This window comes from Dipodomys spectabilis, unplaced genomic scaffold (assembly GCF_019054845.1).
Source record: "Dipodomys spectabilis isolate Male_0828 unplaced genomic scaffold, ASM1905484v1 ptg000032l, whole genome shotgun sequence".
Lineage (NCBI taxonomy): Eukaryota > Metazoa > Chordata > Mammalia > Rodentia > Heteromyidae > Dipodomys > Dipodomys spectabilis.
The window spans coordinates 20,631,247-20,645,219 of NW_024870709.1; the positions used below are offsets into that span (position 1 = coordinate 20,631,247).

General features: G+C 35.0%; 1 pseudogene; it reads right to left on the bottom strand.

Annotated features, from left to right (window-relative positions):
• Positions 1 to 1,557: 1,557 nt before the first annotated feature.
• LOC122105495 lies at positions 1,558 to 13,538 on the bottom strand (annotated as a pseudogene).
• Positions 13,539 to 13,973: the final 435 nt, after the last annotated feature.

The following is a 13,973-nucleotide window of genomic DNA, read 5'->3' on the forward strand; positions in this document are numbered from 1 at the left end:
TCCTTAGCACATGTTGAAACTTTCTCAATAAAGACCCAGAAACACAACAAATCAAAGAAAGGTTGGACAAATGGGATTGAATTAAATTGCAGAGCTTCTGCATGTCAAAGGACATAGCTAGCAAGATCAATAGAAAGCCCACAGATTTGGAGATCTTCACTAGCCATATGACAGACAAAGGCATAATATCTAAAATATACTTGCAACTCAAAAAATTAACCCCCCAACAACAAATCCTGAAAGATACAACCACCCTATTAATAAAGACTTAAAAAGAGAGACTTCTCTGAGGAGGAAGTAAAAATAAACTGTTCTTTTTTATTAAGCAATTTTGCTATATCATTTTAATGAAGTAACTGTATTTTATTTTGCCACACGAAATTCTAGGCACTTTGAAACTTTCTTTCTTCCAACTTTCTTAATATTCTTAAATTTGTTAGCACAAATATTCAATGGATATTTAAGAACACTTGCATATACGTAGTTTTCCTGGCATTTTCTCATTACCAATGCCATTTACAGAACAGTGATCTTACTTCAACCAAACTTGAGAGGCATTGCTCCCTAGATTACTATTCCTGGCTGTCAATCCTTCATCACAACACTAGGCCTAAGTTTCTCTGTCAAGTCTCAATAGAGACAACAGAGAATAAACTGACATTTATTAAGAACATGTGGATCCAGAGCAAAATCATATATTAGTTTATACTCCACACGGTCAAATTGAGGACTGTTTTGAAAAAAAATAAAGCGTAATTTGCCATGCTTTCTCTTCTTCTGACCTACTGTAATTTGAGAAGGGCAGCTAACTTTCTCTCCAATGAGTTATTGTATTGTATTGTGGTTTCAGACTCTACTTTTTCTTTTACTTTTAAAAATACTATTTTATTTATACACATGTATGAAAAAAATGACTAAAATGATCACATTTAAATGTATACTAAAAACAAGATTCAGTAACAAGTCATATTTGAATTCTATAAAGAACAATCATTAAAACACTGACTGATTATAGAGAGAAGAGTAGGAAAAAGTAAGCTATAATTTTCTTTTTCATTAAAGAGAAGCACCCTCTGAAAAAAAATATACTAGTGACATATCTACACTGCAAAGTAAATATATATAAAGTTAGTGATTGTACTGATTTTATTACTTTTACTAAGCCATTTTATCTTCTCACACTCAATGCAAAAAAAAAAAACCACAACGGAAGAAAAATAAGTCCTTGTTATTATTCACAATAAGAGGGTCTGCTGCGTCCTTGCAGTCTGGGAGTCCCAGACTGCATTGCTCATGTGGACCAATGTACCATTTTGATTCTGATCCACTGAACAGGATCCCATCCATATGTGGTGACTGCACTAACTCCACAGGAGCTGTGACAGACTGAACCAGTTCAGATTATCCCCATTATCCCCAGATCTCTCTAAAGAAAAGACCTTTCAAAGTAAATGTAATACCTGATCAGTCTATAATTACACTTACAGACTGATTCTTTTGTATAAGGTGGAAAAGGGGGTTCTTTCTTATAGAGAAATTTCTTACAGAGCAATTATTGTTGTCTAAAGATTGCTAGATTGACTTGTGTTTTTATAACAAGATAAGGTATACATCAAAACCACCATAAGATTAAGAAACTCCCACAACTTTGATCAATTCTTCAAACAATGGAGCAAGTTCCTTTTCTAGGCTGACAATTAGCCCTGTGTTGGCATGGCTTCTGGCTATGAAACTCACCACAAGAGGTAAACGATTGAACTGAACTACCTGGTAGGTATTATAGTAACAGATGATGCTTTTATTCTTTGAAAGTCCAAGTTCGCTCCCTTTGTCTGTTGCAAGGGCAAAAGTAGATAAGAAACCAGGTCGCAAAGCATGCTTGGGAGCATTATCATTGGCCACTTTGATAGCAGGTACTCAATCTCTATCCGACACAACAATAGCATGGAGTCCTTCAACACTTGGTAACTTCTTATACAGGAATCACTTTAGGTACTTTTCTTCTAAGTTTCAGATTCAATATCAGTTCAATAGAGATAATCATAGAATCTACAGCATGACACTGCTGGTAAAATTTATTGAGATGTATTATTAGAATACATCCACCATAACGAACCCTTTTCCCTAGCAGGATCAATCTTGCAAGCCTGGGTTTCTGGGCCACCGGAATATCCCCACAGTACTTGAGGTAAAGAGCCAGACTATACTTTTAGGATATGAAAATAAAATTCTGTACCTGCAATCTCATGCATATTGAAATTTGTTTATTGCATTTCCAACTTGAAAACTGGTTAGCTAGATGGCTAAAAGAACTTTAAAAGAAGTGCTCATCCACTACTAAATGAGCAAGAAAGAGCACCTGGAGAGAATTCTAGTTTATGCTGATAATTATAATTTCAAAGTGTGTAACCTTCTTGTAAAACTATTTGACAGCTTAATATTCTTGTGTTTTTTTCCATTGCTAGATGTCAACAGCTATGATAGACATTCTTTGAACATAAGTCTTATCACATCACTCAGTTTTTTACTTGGGCAAAATTTTATGTCATTTATAGTTTATTGTAAAATTAGTGATGATTTCTTAATATTACAGGTTATTTGGAAATACAACATGATGATATGCTTCTAGGGAGATTTAAACATCATGTTGTTAAGATAAAAGTAACAACCTCACTCATGAAAGTGTTTTTCAGAATTTCTGATAATTAAGGAAATTATAGCTGTCATGTGTGAAACATTTAAATAAGTAGAAATTTAGTCTCTGTGATGATGACTTTATATTGATGCTTAAATTTGTACTGAATCTATTTAAATGAGTTATCATATGGTATACTTTAGTATTTTTTATTTCAGTCAGATAAACAGATACAAAGTAAAAGTTTTTAGTCTCAGCTTTTGTTAAAAATATTTTCTAGCTGGGAGCTTGTGGCTCATGCCTGTAATCCTGGCTACTCAAGAGGCTGAGATCTGAGGATTGTGATTCAAAGCCAGCTCAGGCAGAAAGTCCCTGTGAGACTCTTATTTCCAATTAATCACCAGGAAACCTGAAGTGGCGTGGTGACTCAAGTGGTAGAGTGCTTTCCTTGAGCTGAAGAGCTGAGGGACAGACCTAGGCTCAGAGGTCAAGGGCCACAACCAACACAATATATATATATTCTAATGTTTATTAATGGAACAATCTCAAAGATGATGCATGCTGTTCATGCTATGTATGCATGCTTGCTTGTCCAAATCTATCATTCTACACCATCTATTGTTTATCTTTTATCCATCAATCATGTATCTTCTATTTATCTATCCTCTATCCTCTATCTTTTATCATCTATCACCATCATCATCATCATCATCATTATCATCATCATCATATCTGTGTATCTTTAGGAAGGTTGGACAAGAAGGAATATTGACCCCTTCCTAAGTTTCAGATGAAGTACACTAAGGAGAAAAGGTTAATTCCAGGATGAAATTCGGTGAAAATTCATCTTATTTGGGAGAAACAGCACTGTATCTTACAGAAAAAAAAATGTAAGAAAACACTTATTTAGGGGCTGGGAAGGTGGCTCAGTGGTAGAGCGCTTGCTTTGTATGCATGAGGCCCTGGGTTCGATTCCTCAGCACCACATAAGCAAAAAGAAAAAAAGCCGGAAGTGGTGCTGTGGCTCAAGTGGTAGAGCACTAGCCTTGAGCTGAAGAGCTGAGGGACAGAGCCCAGGCCCAGAGTTCAGGCCCCACGACTGGACAAAAAAAAAGAAAAAAAGAAAATTCTTATTTAAAATACTTGAAAATTTAAACTTCAAAATTTGATTATTTTAAGCTAGTGATCTATAATTAATCTGCTTATCTTTTATAATGCATGGATTCTATGATTTAGGTACTGTTCTAAGTATTAATAACTCACAAAAGAATTAAAACTAAAACATGCTTGCTGAGGTGCATTACAAATGATAGAATAAAACCTATAGCCCATTCTGTTCTTAAAATGGAACTCAAAATCAAGTAATTTTCACTTAGCTGGGTCTTGGTAAGGTTTGATTTCTTTCCATGTAGAATTATTCATGTGTAATTCTTTATCTTAGAGAAAAATGAGATGTGAAGTTAAGATACTTATTTTTTTGTCTTCCTTCATGGGTTAGAATGCATTACTCCATTATTTAAATTTCTAATTTTTTTTCTTGGCTTTAGAAGAACATTCTAAACTTTTACCAAACCTGTAAAATATTTCTTTCATTCTGCCTCAAACTTTTTTTGGGGGGGCAGGGGGGGGGTCTGGTCGTGGGCCTGAACTCTGGGCCTGGGCACTGTCCCTCACCTCTTCAGCTCAAGGCTAGCACTCTACCACTTGAGCCACAGCACCACTTCTGGCTTTTTTCTTTTTGCTTATGTGGTGCTGAGGAATCGAACCCAGGGCCTCAGGCATTCAAGGAAAGGGCTCTACCACTGAGCCACCTTCCCAGCCCCTACCTCAAACTTTTTACTGTCTTCCTCTATGGGGCCTTTTACATATCCTGAATGGATCCATATGTACCTTTTTTCTCAAAATAGTTTATTACTCTTTAATTTGGTCTAATTTCTACATTGACTCTAGAATCTCTTTATTCTCATTTTCTGCCTGTTAGTTTCCTATTCCAACTGAAAACAGGCCAAGTATCATCTTAAAAAAATGCCTTGCCTTATTTGCCTGTCAGAAGATCTGGTGATTTTCATTAAAGATTTGTTAAACAAATTAATCATACAATTTTTTAAATTTAGTAGTTACTTATTTTTGTTATAATGTTATATATTATATTATATAATATTATATTTGGTGAATCTTTCACCCAAAAGTCTGAAAATTCTATTAGAGTTATCATCAAAGATCAATCCTTATTTTCTTTGTTATGTCTTCTGGTCTTTAAAATTAAGTTGAATTCAGGGCAGCTTCTTAAACTGAGGTGCTGACTAGTTACTTCCTGATGATTAGAAAAGGGACAAGAATTTGTAGATCAATGATTGATTTCATATGTAGAAGATAATCCATTGAATTAAGACAATGTTCTCTTTTTTTCCTTGATAAGAAAAAACACTTCTAGGTGACTGAAAATACCTTTTCCTTTGGGTCCTTGTTAAAATTTCCATCCTCATCTTAGCAATCAAATTAAACCAAGATGACTTGTGAGCAAAGTGAAATATAACCACTAATATATTTTATGATCAGGTCATTCTTTCATGCAACACTTATCCCTAGCTGAATATTCCTTTTGATGACCTTATAGGTCTGCTATCACAAAGCAACACAAAATAACACAATGCTGTGTTATTCCTGATTTATTAAATATATTATACCAAATTTTCTCTGAACTGGTTTTCAGCTTCATCAAGGCCTTAGAAAGAAATCATTATGCTTAAATGAGGGAATGAAGTTCTCTCTTTATTCTAGATTTGTAGCTGGTTTCTTATCTTCAAATTTACTTTCGAGGTTATTGTTGTTTTTCTTTTTCATAAAATCTATCGATTTTCAATAGTTTAATTATTTCATTCACATTTTTAATTCTATTAATTTGATGAAGTTATAAACATTTACTACTGAGTAAGTTTCATTTATGAGCCAAAACATGAGTTCTTAATACCTTCTCACTGAATGAAGGAAAATAACTAGAAGTTAAGTACTCATGTTTATAGAATCTTAACTTTGTTGTGAAACATAGAGACTCTGAATATCAACCTTAAGAGCTTTTGATTTTGCTGTCTGAATCTCTCAGACGGTTCTGATGTGAAAGATGGTTCTGATGTGATAAATAAGGACAAGTTGGTGCAGGTTCTGTGTTTTCTGTAGGAATCACTGCTGTCCCTACTTATTTGCAAAGAATCAGAGTTATCTTCTTGTAACACAGAAAGAGGGAGTCCTGTGGAAAGAAGCACTGGGACAAGTCAGAGTACCCTTTCATTCATCTCAGACACTGCAATTACAGTTCAGACTTTAGAAGGGATAGAAAATGAGGTTTCCTAAGGAGGTAGTTTTGCAGACCATAACAATGCTGTGCCTTTGGGCATTGGATGTCTGCCAGAAACACTTGCCCACGACTAATTGCAGATCACCTGAACTTGTATCCACCATCTCTTCTGCTGAAGAAACCCTTGAACTGTCCACTGAATGGTTTATAGTCTTCCTAGCAGCTCCAGGACAGAAGAAAAAAGTCTTTCATTTAATTAGATTATTATTTTCCATTTTGAAGTTTCAGTAGAGACTTAGAACAGGTGCCAGTTTCTCTTTTAGCCTCTAGGCCTAACGACATCAGAATAACTACTACAGAGGAAGGAAAGCAGATAAAGCCCCAGCAACAAAGGCATTAAGATGCTTCTACATTGGTGCCCAGAAACAGATGTTAAAACACTACAACTCCAGATTGAAAACAGCTTAATCACTGGTTGGGCTTTGGTTGGTTGTTTTTGTCCTTGTCTTTTTGCGCTGCCATAAGAAAAAGTAGTCTACACTTGTTAGCCTATACATGAAGAAATCTATTTCTCACAGTTTGGGATATTGGCAAGTCAAAGATTAGGAGCCAATTAGGTGTCTAGTGAAGACTTGTGCTCAGTTCACCTGTAAGTGTACACTAATGTCTTTCAAGAATCCATCTTCAATAATCATCTCCCAAATTCTTCATTTCATGTCAACACATTGATAAATTCAATCATATGAATTTTGGAGGACATAAACATTCAGATAATTTCCCTTCAATATAGAGGACACTGATCAGATTTCTTTTTTCTTTGAGGTAATTCATACCAGGGAGGTCCTTGCTAATGTTCAGGATGGATTTGTAAAGTGTAATCATTTCCTGGTATAAAGAGTAGAACTATACCCCCACCATCACCTAAGGTCTACAAGATTACTTTTACAAACCAAATCTTCAAGACACTTACCTGCATTGTTCATTTCCTTAAACAATGCGGACATTTTTGTTTTTAGTGTTTAAAATGAAATGGTATCTTTTTTTTAAACAGTATTGGGGCATTTTTGTTCATGACACTCTACCCCTTGAGCCATTCCTCCCCTTCCAGATTTTTGCAGGTCAGAGTCTCCAAATTTTGTTTATTGTAACTTATTGGATTCTAAACTTGTCTTTTGAATCTCAACTTCCTGAATAACCAGGATTATAAGCATGCAACATTAACATCCAGCTTGGACAGCTACTTTAAGTAGGAGAGGACTTAGCAACTGTGCTTGGATGTGGGAATAATATTCTTTAATTTATTATTTAATTTAATTTAATTTTTATTTTATTTTATTTTATTTTATTGTCAATGGTGGATTCTGGGCCTGATCCCTGTCCCTCAGCTCTTCAGGTCAAAGCTAGTGCTCTACCACTTGAACCACAGTGCCACTTCTGGTTTTCTGGTGATTAATTGGAGATAAGAGTCTCACAGACTCTTTGCTGTGCCATTGAAAGATCTCAGCTTCCTGAGTAGCTAGAATTACAGCCTATGAGCCACAGGTGCCCAGCAGGAATAAGATATTTTATGTAACCAAAAATAGTCTCAATTGTGCTATTTGGCAAGAAGGTGTGAATGAGTTAACAGACTCAAAGTCAGCAGACTGCTAACAGCAGTAACAACCTAGAGCTAGGAAGTATTTAAAATATAGGTTAATTGGACATCTCCAAAACCATGGACAGTCACTCTATGAGATGGGTCAAATGACAGGTCAAGGATAGCTGGATTGACTTTTTCAGTGAGTAGAAAGAAATGAAATGGATATTGATATACCAAGTTCCTTCAGGGCTAGACAAAGCATATTCAAAAGTTTTATTTTAGTTCAAATAATTTCTTTTGGCTATGAACAGTCAAAGGAAATAAACTCAAATTCCTAAGATAGATATATATATGAGCAAAGTGGCCTGAATACTGTGAATATTTCCAGAAGAATTTGCCATTTTACATTAAATTTTGTTTTCTTACATTTGCTAGAAAAAACATTCATGGATATAAGAACTTTTTCTTCACATTTCACTATAGGAAACATAAATCTGGCTGAAAGCATAAGAAGTGGACATACTACCCCAGAGTGGTGAGCTTTAGTGGAAAGAGGAGGATATTAAAGCTCAAATGTAGACAGTCATTGCATTGTCTAGCTAGGGTAGTCATTTGAGGATGCAAGCCTAGCCTTGCAAGTTTCTTTATTCATTTCCGGAGAAGCTAAAACATTTAGTTTTTTTCTTTATATATATAAAGCAGCTCCTAGCTGTTAAATTTTGGAATTCAATATTTTCTGAATTCATTTTTTGCCAATGTAAACACTCCACAGTTCAACATTTACAGCTACCTCAGCATACTTTGTTCTTGGCCCAGAGCAAATTTCCTAGAGGTGGAAAGTGTGGTGTGATTTATTTTGCCTTAAGCTCTGGAAGATAATTTCCTAGTGAGTTGATAAACAACATTTATCTTTTATCTAGAGCTTAACTGTTTATTTCTCCGTTGCCATCAGCATTTGAAAATTTCCTTTTCATGCATCATCAGAAGTATAAATATAGGAAGTACAGTAACACAATTTAGCATAATTTTATAATGGATTTCAGTATCTTCTTATCAAATCACCATCCCCTAAGCACAGCATGAATATGATAGTAAATGACCCTTACACATGCCTAGTAATTCTATTTAGAACAGAACTACTTTTAGGCAACAGATTCTTTATGATTGCTTAGAACATTCTCAATCAACACTGTAATTACTGAGAAACATAAGAACTAGAGATCATGGTGTTAAGAGACGTGAATCTGATAGAAAAGTGTTACATGTTTAATTTATGGATAATAAGAAGCAAGAAGAAATAAAACCCTGAAACCTGAGCAAAAATGGTCATGAGAGTAAAGAAAGTCATGTGGAAGAGAAGGAAAAGAAATATGGAGGTGATTAGACATAGTAATAGAGAAGTAAATATGATCAAATTATACTATATGCATGTCACAAGTTGTATTATACAGTTAATATAACTAAATGAATTATTGCTTTGATAATCTTTTTTTTTTGGGTCCGGTCGTGGGGCCTGAACTCTGGGCCTGGGCGATGTCCCTCAGCTCTTCAGCCCAAGGCTAGCACTCTACCACTTAAGCCACAGCGCCACTTCTGGCTTTTTTCTTATGTGGTGCTGAGGAATCGAACCAGGGCCTCGAGCATGCAAGGCAAGTGCTCTACCACTGAGCCACCTTCCCAGCCCCTTTGATAATCTTCTATCTACCTACTATTTGTAGAAATCAAAAGAATCCTAAATGAGTAAAATAAGAAAGACATACTTTACATTATTCTTCCAAAGCAAAGTTAGATAAAGCAAAGTTAGTGAGGTAAGCCAAGGTTATTTATAGAAAAGCTTTTTGAGTACATTAATCAAGAGATATACATTACAATAAGGTTGTGCTCTTGAGGAAAATTTAGAAATAAAGATCAGTCGAGATCTGGTAGCACACACCTGTAATCTTACTCACTCAGGAGTCTGAAATCTGAGGAGCACAGTTCAAAGCCAGCCTGGGAAGGAAAATCCATGACTCTTATCCCAAATAGTCATCAGAAAACTGGAAGTGATGCTGTGGCTTCAAGTGGTAGAGAGCTAGCCTTGAGTAAAAGAGCTTAGGGACAGGGACGAAGTCTTGTGTTCAATCTCCATGACAAAAAAAAAAAAAAAACCAACAATCAGCAGCCTCTTTTAGAGAGGGCAAGTTTTCATATTTTAGGGATATTTTCTGTGTTCAGAACATCACTTTTTTTGCAATTATGATGAGAATTTTCAATGATAGAAAAATACTTTGGAAAAGGATTTTTTAATGGCACATTCTTAAATTAATAGGAGTGTCCCTAAAACACTGATGCTTCCAGGAATTATTCAAGTCCATGCTTTATCTCTGGATAAAAATATGATGTTTATATGATTAAATGGGAATACAATTATTTTAATTTTTCCTTATCAGCTAATCAAATGATGTATGCCCACTACTACTTAACATACTTGTGGATCCTCCTATAAAGCTGATCGTGAATCCTCATATTCCAATTATATGTGGCTTAGACCTTGAGCTTAAAACTAGAACAATCATTTGTTTTTAAGTTGAATCTACCCTTGGTTGTTGGTACCATAGTCCTTCTTGTTTTCGGTGTGCTTTGCAGCCAGGCAGGATGATGGTTAAGGATTACAAGTGACATGGAATCATTCTATGTGAAGCAGTTATACAGTGGCTGATGTCTGGGAGCTTAGGCTAAGCTGGAAGTTGAGGGAATTGGTTTCTCTTTTGAGAGAGTTAGAGTTTCCTCTTTCATAGCATGGTCACTGTGCTCTTCTTCCTGCAAGTAGAGACTGTGAGTGTTATCCTGTCAACATCCTACATACTAGTCCTAGAAAGCTTTCTTTCAGACACCTTTATTGGGCAATGTAATCATGGAGTTTATCCAGATGTGTGGAGTTATTCAAATTTCATCTACCGTCATTTCCCTGGCTGGATATCTCTAGTTTTCCTCCTCTACCTCCAAATACTTCACCTGAATGGAGTCCAAACCTTTCGAGGTGACAGGATGCTGTCCATGCACTTGGTTAAAGTCAGTGAACCTCTCTGTAAATAAACAAAGATGTCCAGAAATCTTTGAAGCAAGTAATTTCAGGAAAAGACACAAATCCACTGTCTACTTCAGTATTGGCTTTGCATCTCTTGTTTCTTCATTACTGTTAGCATAATGTAGAATGCACAGTACAATTTTAGCAATTCATTACTGAATAGATTATTTCTGGAGAATAAGAGAGAAATATATTGAGAAAGTGAATGTCCAATAAACCTGGAGTGTCATTCTGCCTCAACTCTCCCATATTTTTATGTCATGGGGCAAATCCCAAATGAGTTTCTTCGTTTGTCAGAAGAAGGAACACATCTATCCTAGAACTCACACAGAGACATGCCATTACAAATCGACTTTGCATGTAAAAGCACCTTACATAGCAAGCAAGTAAAATGTCTTTAGAAATATCTGTACAGTTAATTTTGTCTTAGTAAAAATCCATTCTTGAGTTAGCTTTATTTATTTACATTATTTCAATCTCTATTTTGTTGAACTTATGAATTTTTCAAAAACCTCCTTAAAGAAGCAAACCTTTGGAGCCTCCATTAAAATCCAGATCCTTAGAAATGTGCCCTGTTGTTTTGTTATCATAAGAAAGCAAAACACGCTGTGCTTTTATAACTTACCTGCTATGAGTTGCAAGACCTTGTGAGAGAAAAAAAAATCCTTTTTTGTTGTTGTTTGTTTCTGGTCAGTTCTGAAGGATCTAGTGAAAGAAGAAAGAGGTTTATTTTACATTTACATAGTAGGAATAAGGATACTTGGAAATATCCCTTCCTTAAGTTACCAACCTTCTGATGGTAGGGCACATAAAAGACATTTTCTTGCTATGAAAGATGCTGCTTCATTTGAAAATAAACAGCTTCTTTTATTATGTGTGTGTGTGTGTGTGTGTGTGTGTGTGAGAGAGAGAGAGAGAGAGAGAGAGAGAGAGAGATATGTTTTGAGAAACTAATGACCTAATAGGTTGGAGAGGGAGATAGAAGAGTGGAAGGAGTGCAGGCATTATGGGAGATGAGACATGGTGCCCAGTACATGCCTTTCAACGTAAATGGACTGAAAGATGTTGTCTTGAGGCCAAGGCAAGGGAAATCCATAAAATAAACTGTGAGCTTGAATTGCATAAAAACAATATCAAGGGACAAATTTTAAATCTGTGAGAATCATGTTATAATATTGCTGAGGAAAGAAATGGTGATTCTTTAAGAAATCATAATCAGGGCTGAAAGCCCTAGGAAACTGCATAAATTCAAAAAGACATGAAAAGGTTCTCAGAAATATAGGCACAAAAGGAGATACTAATGGAACAATACAAAAAAGGTTCTCAGAAGTATAAGCACAAAAGGAGATACTAATGGAACAATACAAAAAAATAAAAAAAACAACATAAAAGAGTCTGTAGTCCTTTCATATGGTCTTATTACTATTTCTGCCCCTCCACTCTATCTATATATGGTCTTTAGCTCTTCCTCTATGCAAATAAGTTTATTATAAATTGCTGTGTGTATACTCTACATGCTTGACAATTGGTATATGACAAGGATGCTGGTTTTATTAAACTGATTTAAACTCATTGTTTTGGTTGGGGAAATTTATTATTTTAACCCTTTTTCAGAAATTGGGTTTGAAAATTTTAATTCCTATGTAAAAACGGTACCTGTTTACATGGTATTTGTGATATTTGCCTGTGTCCTATATAATGATTAAATCAGTAATTAACACACCTCAATCAGACACTTGTCATTTGTTTAGATGGGAAGCATTAAAAATCTTCTCTTTTCTCATTTATAATACACAATAGATACTGGTGACTACAGTCACTTAATTTTGGTAGGGACACTAGAACTTACCCTTTCCTATTATATCTTTGTACCTCTTAACTAATACTCTTCTAATACCCCTTCATGTATCTTTTAACCACTAATAGTCTTAATTCTGTTTCTTCTCCTTTGAGATCCTAATTAGCATTTGAATATAGATGAATGAAAATATACATATGAATGAAATACTTTTATTTCTGTCTCAGACTTATTTTTCTTATGATGTCCTCCTGAGTTATCCACATTGCTATGGGAGATGATTTGATTCTATTTTTATGGTTAGATAATATTCTACTGAATGTGTATCTCTCTCACATATACCTCTACATGTCATATTTTATACTATATGTGTTTATATACATATAGTACTTATAGTGTATACATATATGTAGAAGTGTGTGTGTGTGTGTGTGTGTGTGTGTGTGTGTGTGTGTGTGTGTAACTTTTCAAAAGATCCATACTGACAGATGCTAAGATTGATTGTGCATCTTGGACATTGCAAGTTCTGTGGAAATAAGGACAGTACTGTAAATACCTCTTCTGTCTACTAATTTCTTTTCTTTGGTTATATAAATAAAAATGAGATTACCTGACCATATGGAAATTGTAGTCTTTTTGGGAACCTCCATACTGTTTTACATAAAACTAGTTTTACATGTCCACTCTCAATAGTCTCCATGTCTCCACACTCAGTATAAAAGTGTCCTCTTTTCTCTATACATTACTAGAATTTAATGTATATAAATGTATATGTGTATATACATGTGTGTATAGTATATATTTATACACATGTATATATACAATATACACACATTTATATATAGTACATACACATACACAGATATCACCATGATGGGGCTTGAACTCAGTGCCTGGATGCTGTCCCTGAACATTAATTTTGCTCAAAGCCAGAGCTCTAACATTTGAGCAAAAGCCCCATTTCTGAGTTTTTCATCGTTAATTGGAGATAAGGTTCTTATGGACTTTCCTGTCTGAGCTGGCTTCAAACCATGATCCTCAGATATCAGCTTCCTGATAGCTAGGATTACAGGCAAGAGCCATTGGTGCCTGGTATAACCTATTTATGCATAACATATTTATCACATAAATGAAATTTACCTTGATTAGACTTACCTTTTCCATTGCGCTCCCTCCTTCCTTCTTCCCAAGCCATTCTCAGGATATAAGTTACTTAGAATTCTGAAAATGGGAAGATGAAGGTTCAAGGCAGGACAACCTAGAAAAGTCCATGAGACTCCATCTCCACAGAGGGAAGCTGGACTCTGTGGTACATGCTTGCTACCCACAGACAAGAAACCAAAAATAGATGGATTGTAGCTCAGGTGTATTTCTGAGTGGAAACCAGGATTTTATTTTTAAAACACAGGGAAATACAAGATATGCTTGAAACATAGCTAAGAATTATTGTTCCAGCCTAGTAAGCAATGAAGTCTTGAGTATAAATACCATTATATCAAAAAATAACTTCGCATTTTATCATTAACTATATACTTCATTTAATTTGTACAAGTGACAATAAAAATTTTAAGACATTAAAACAAAGCTTTATTTTACTTG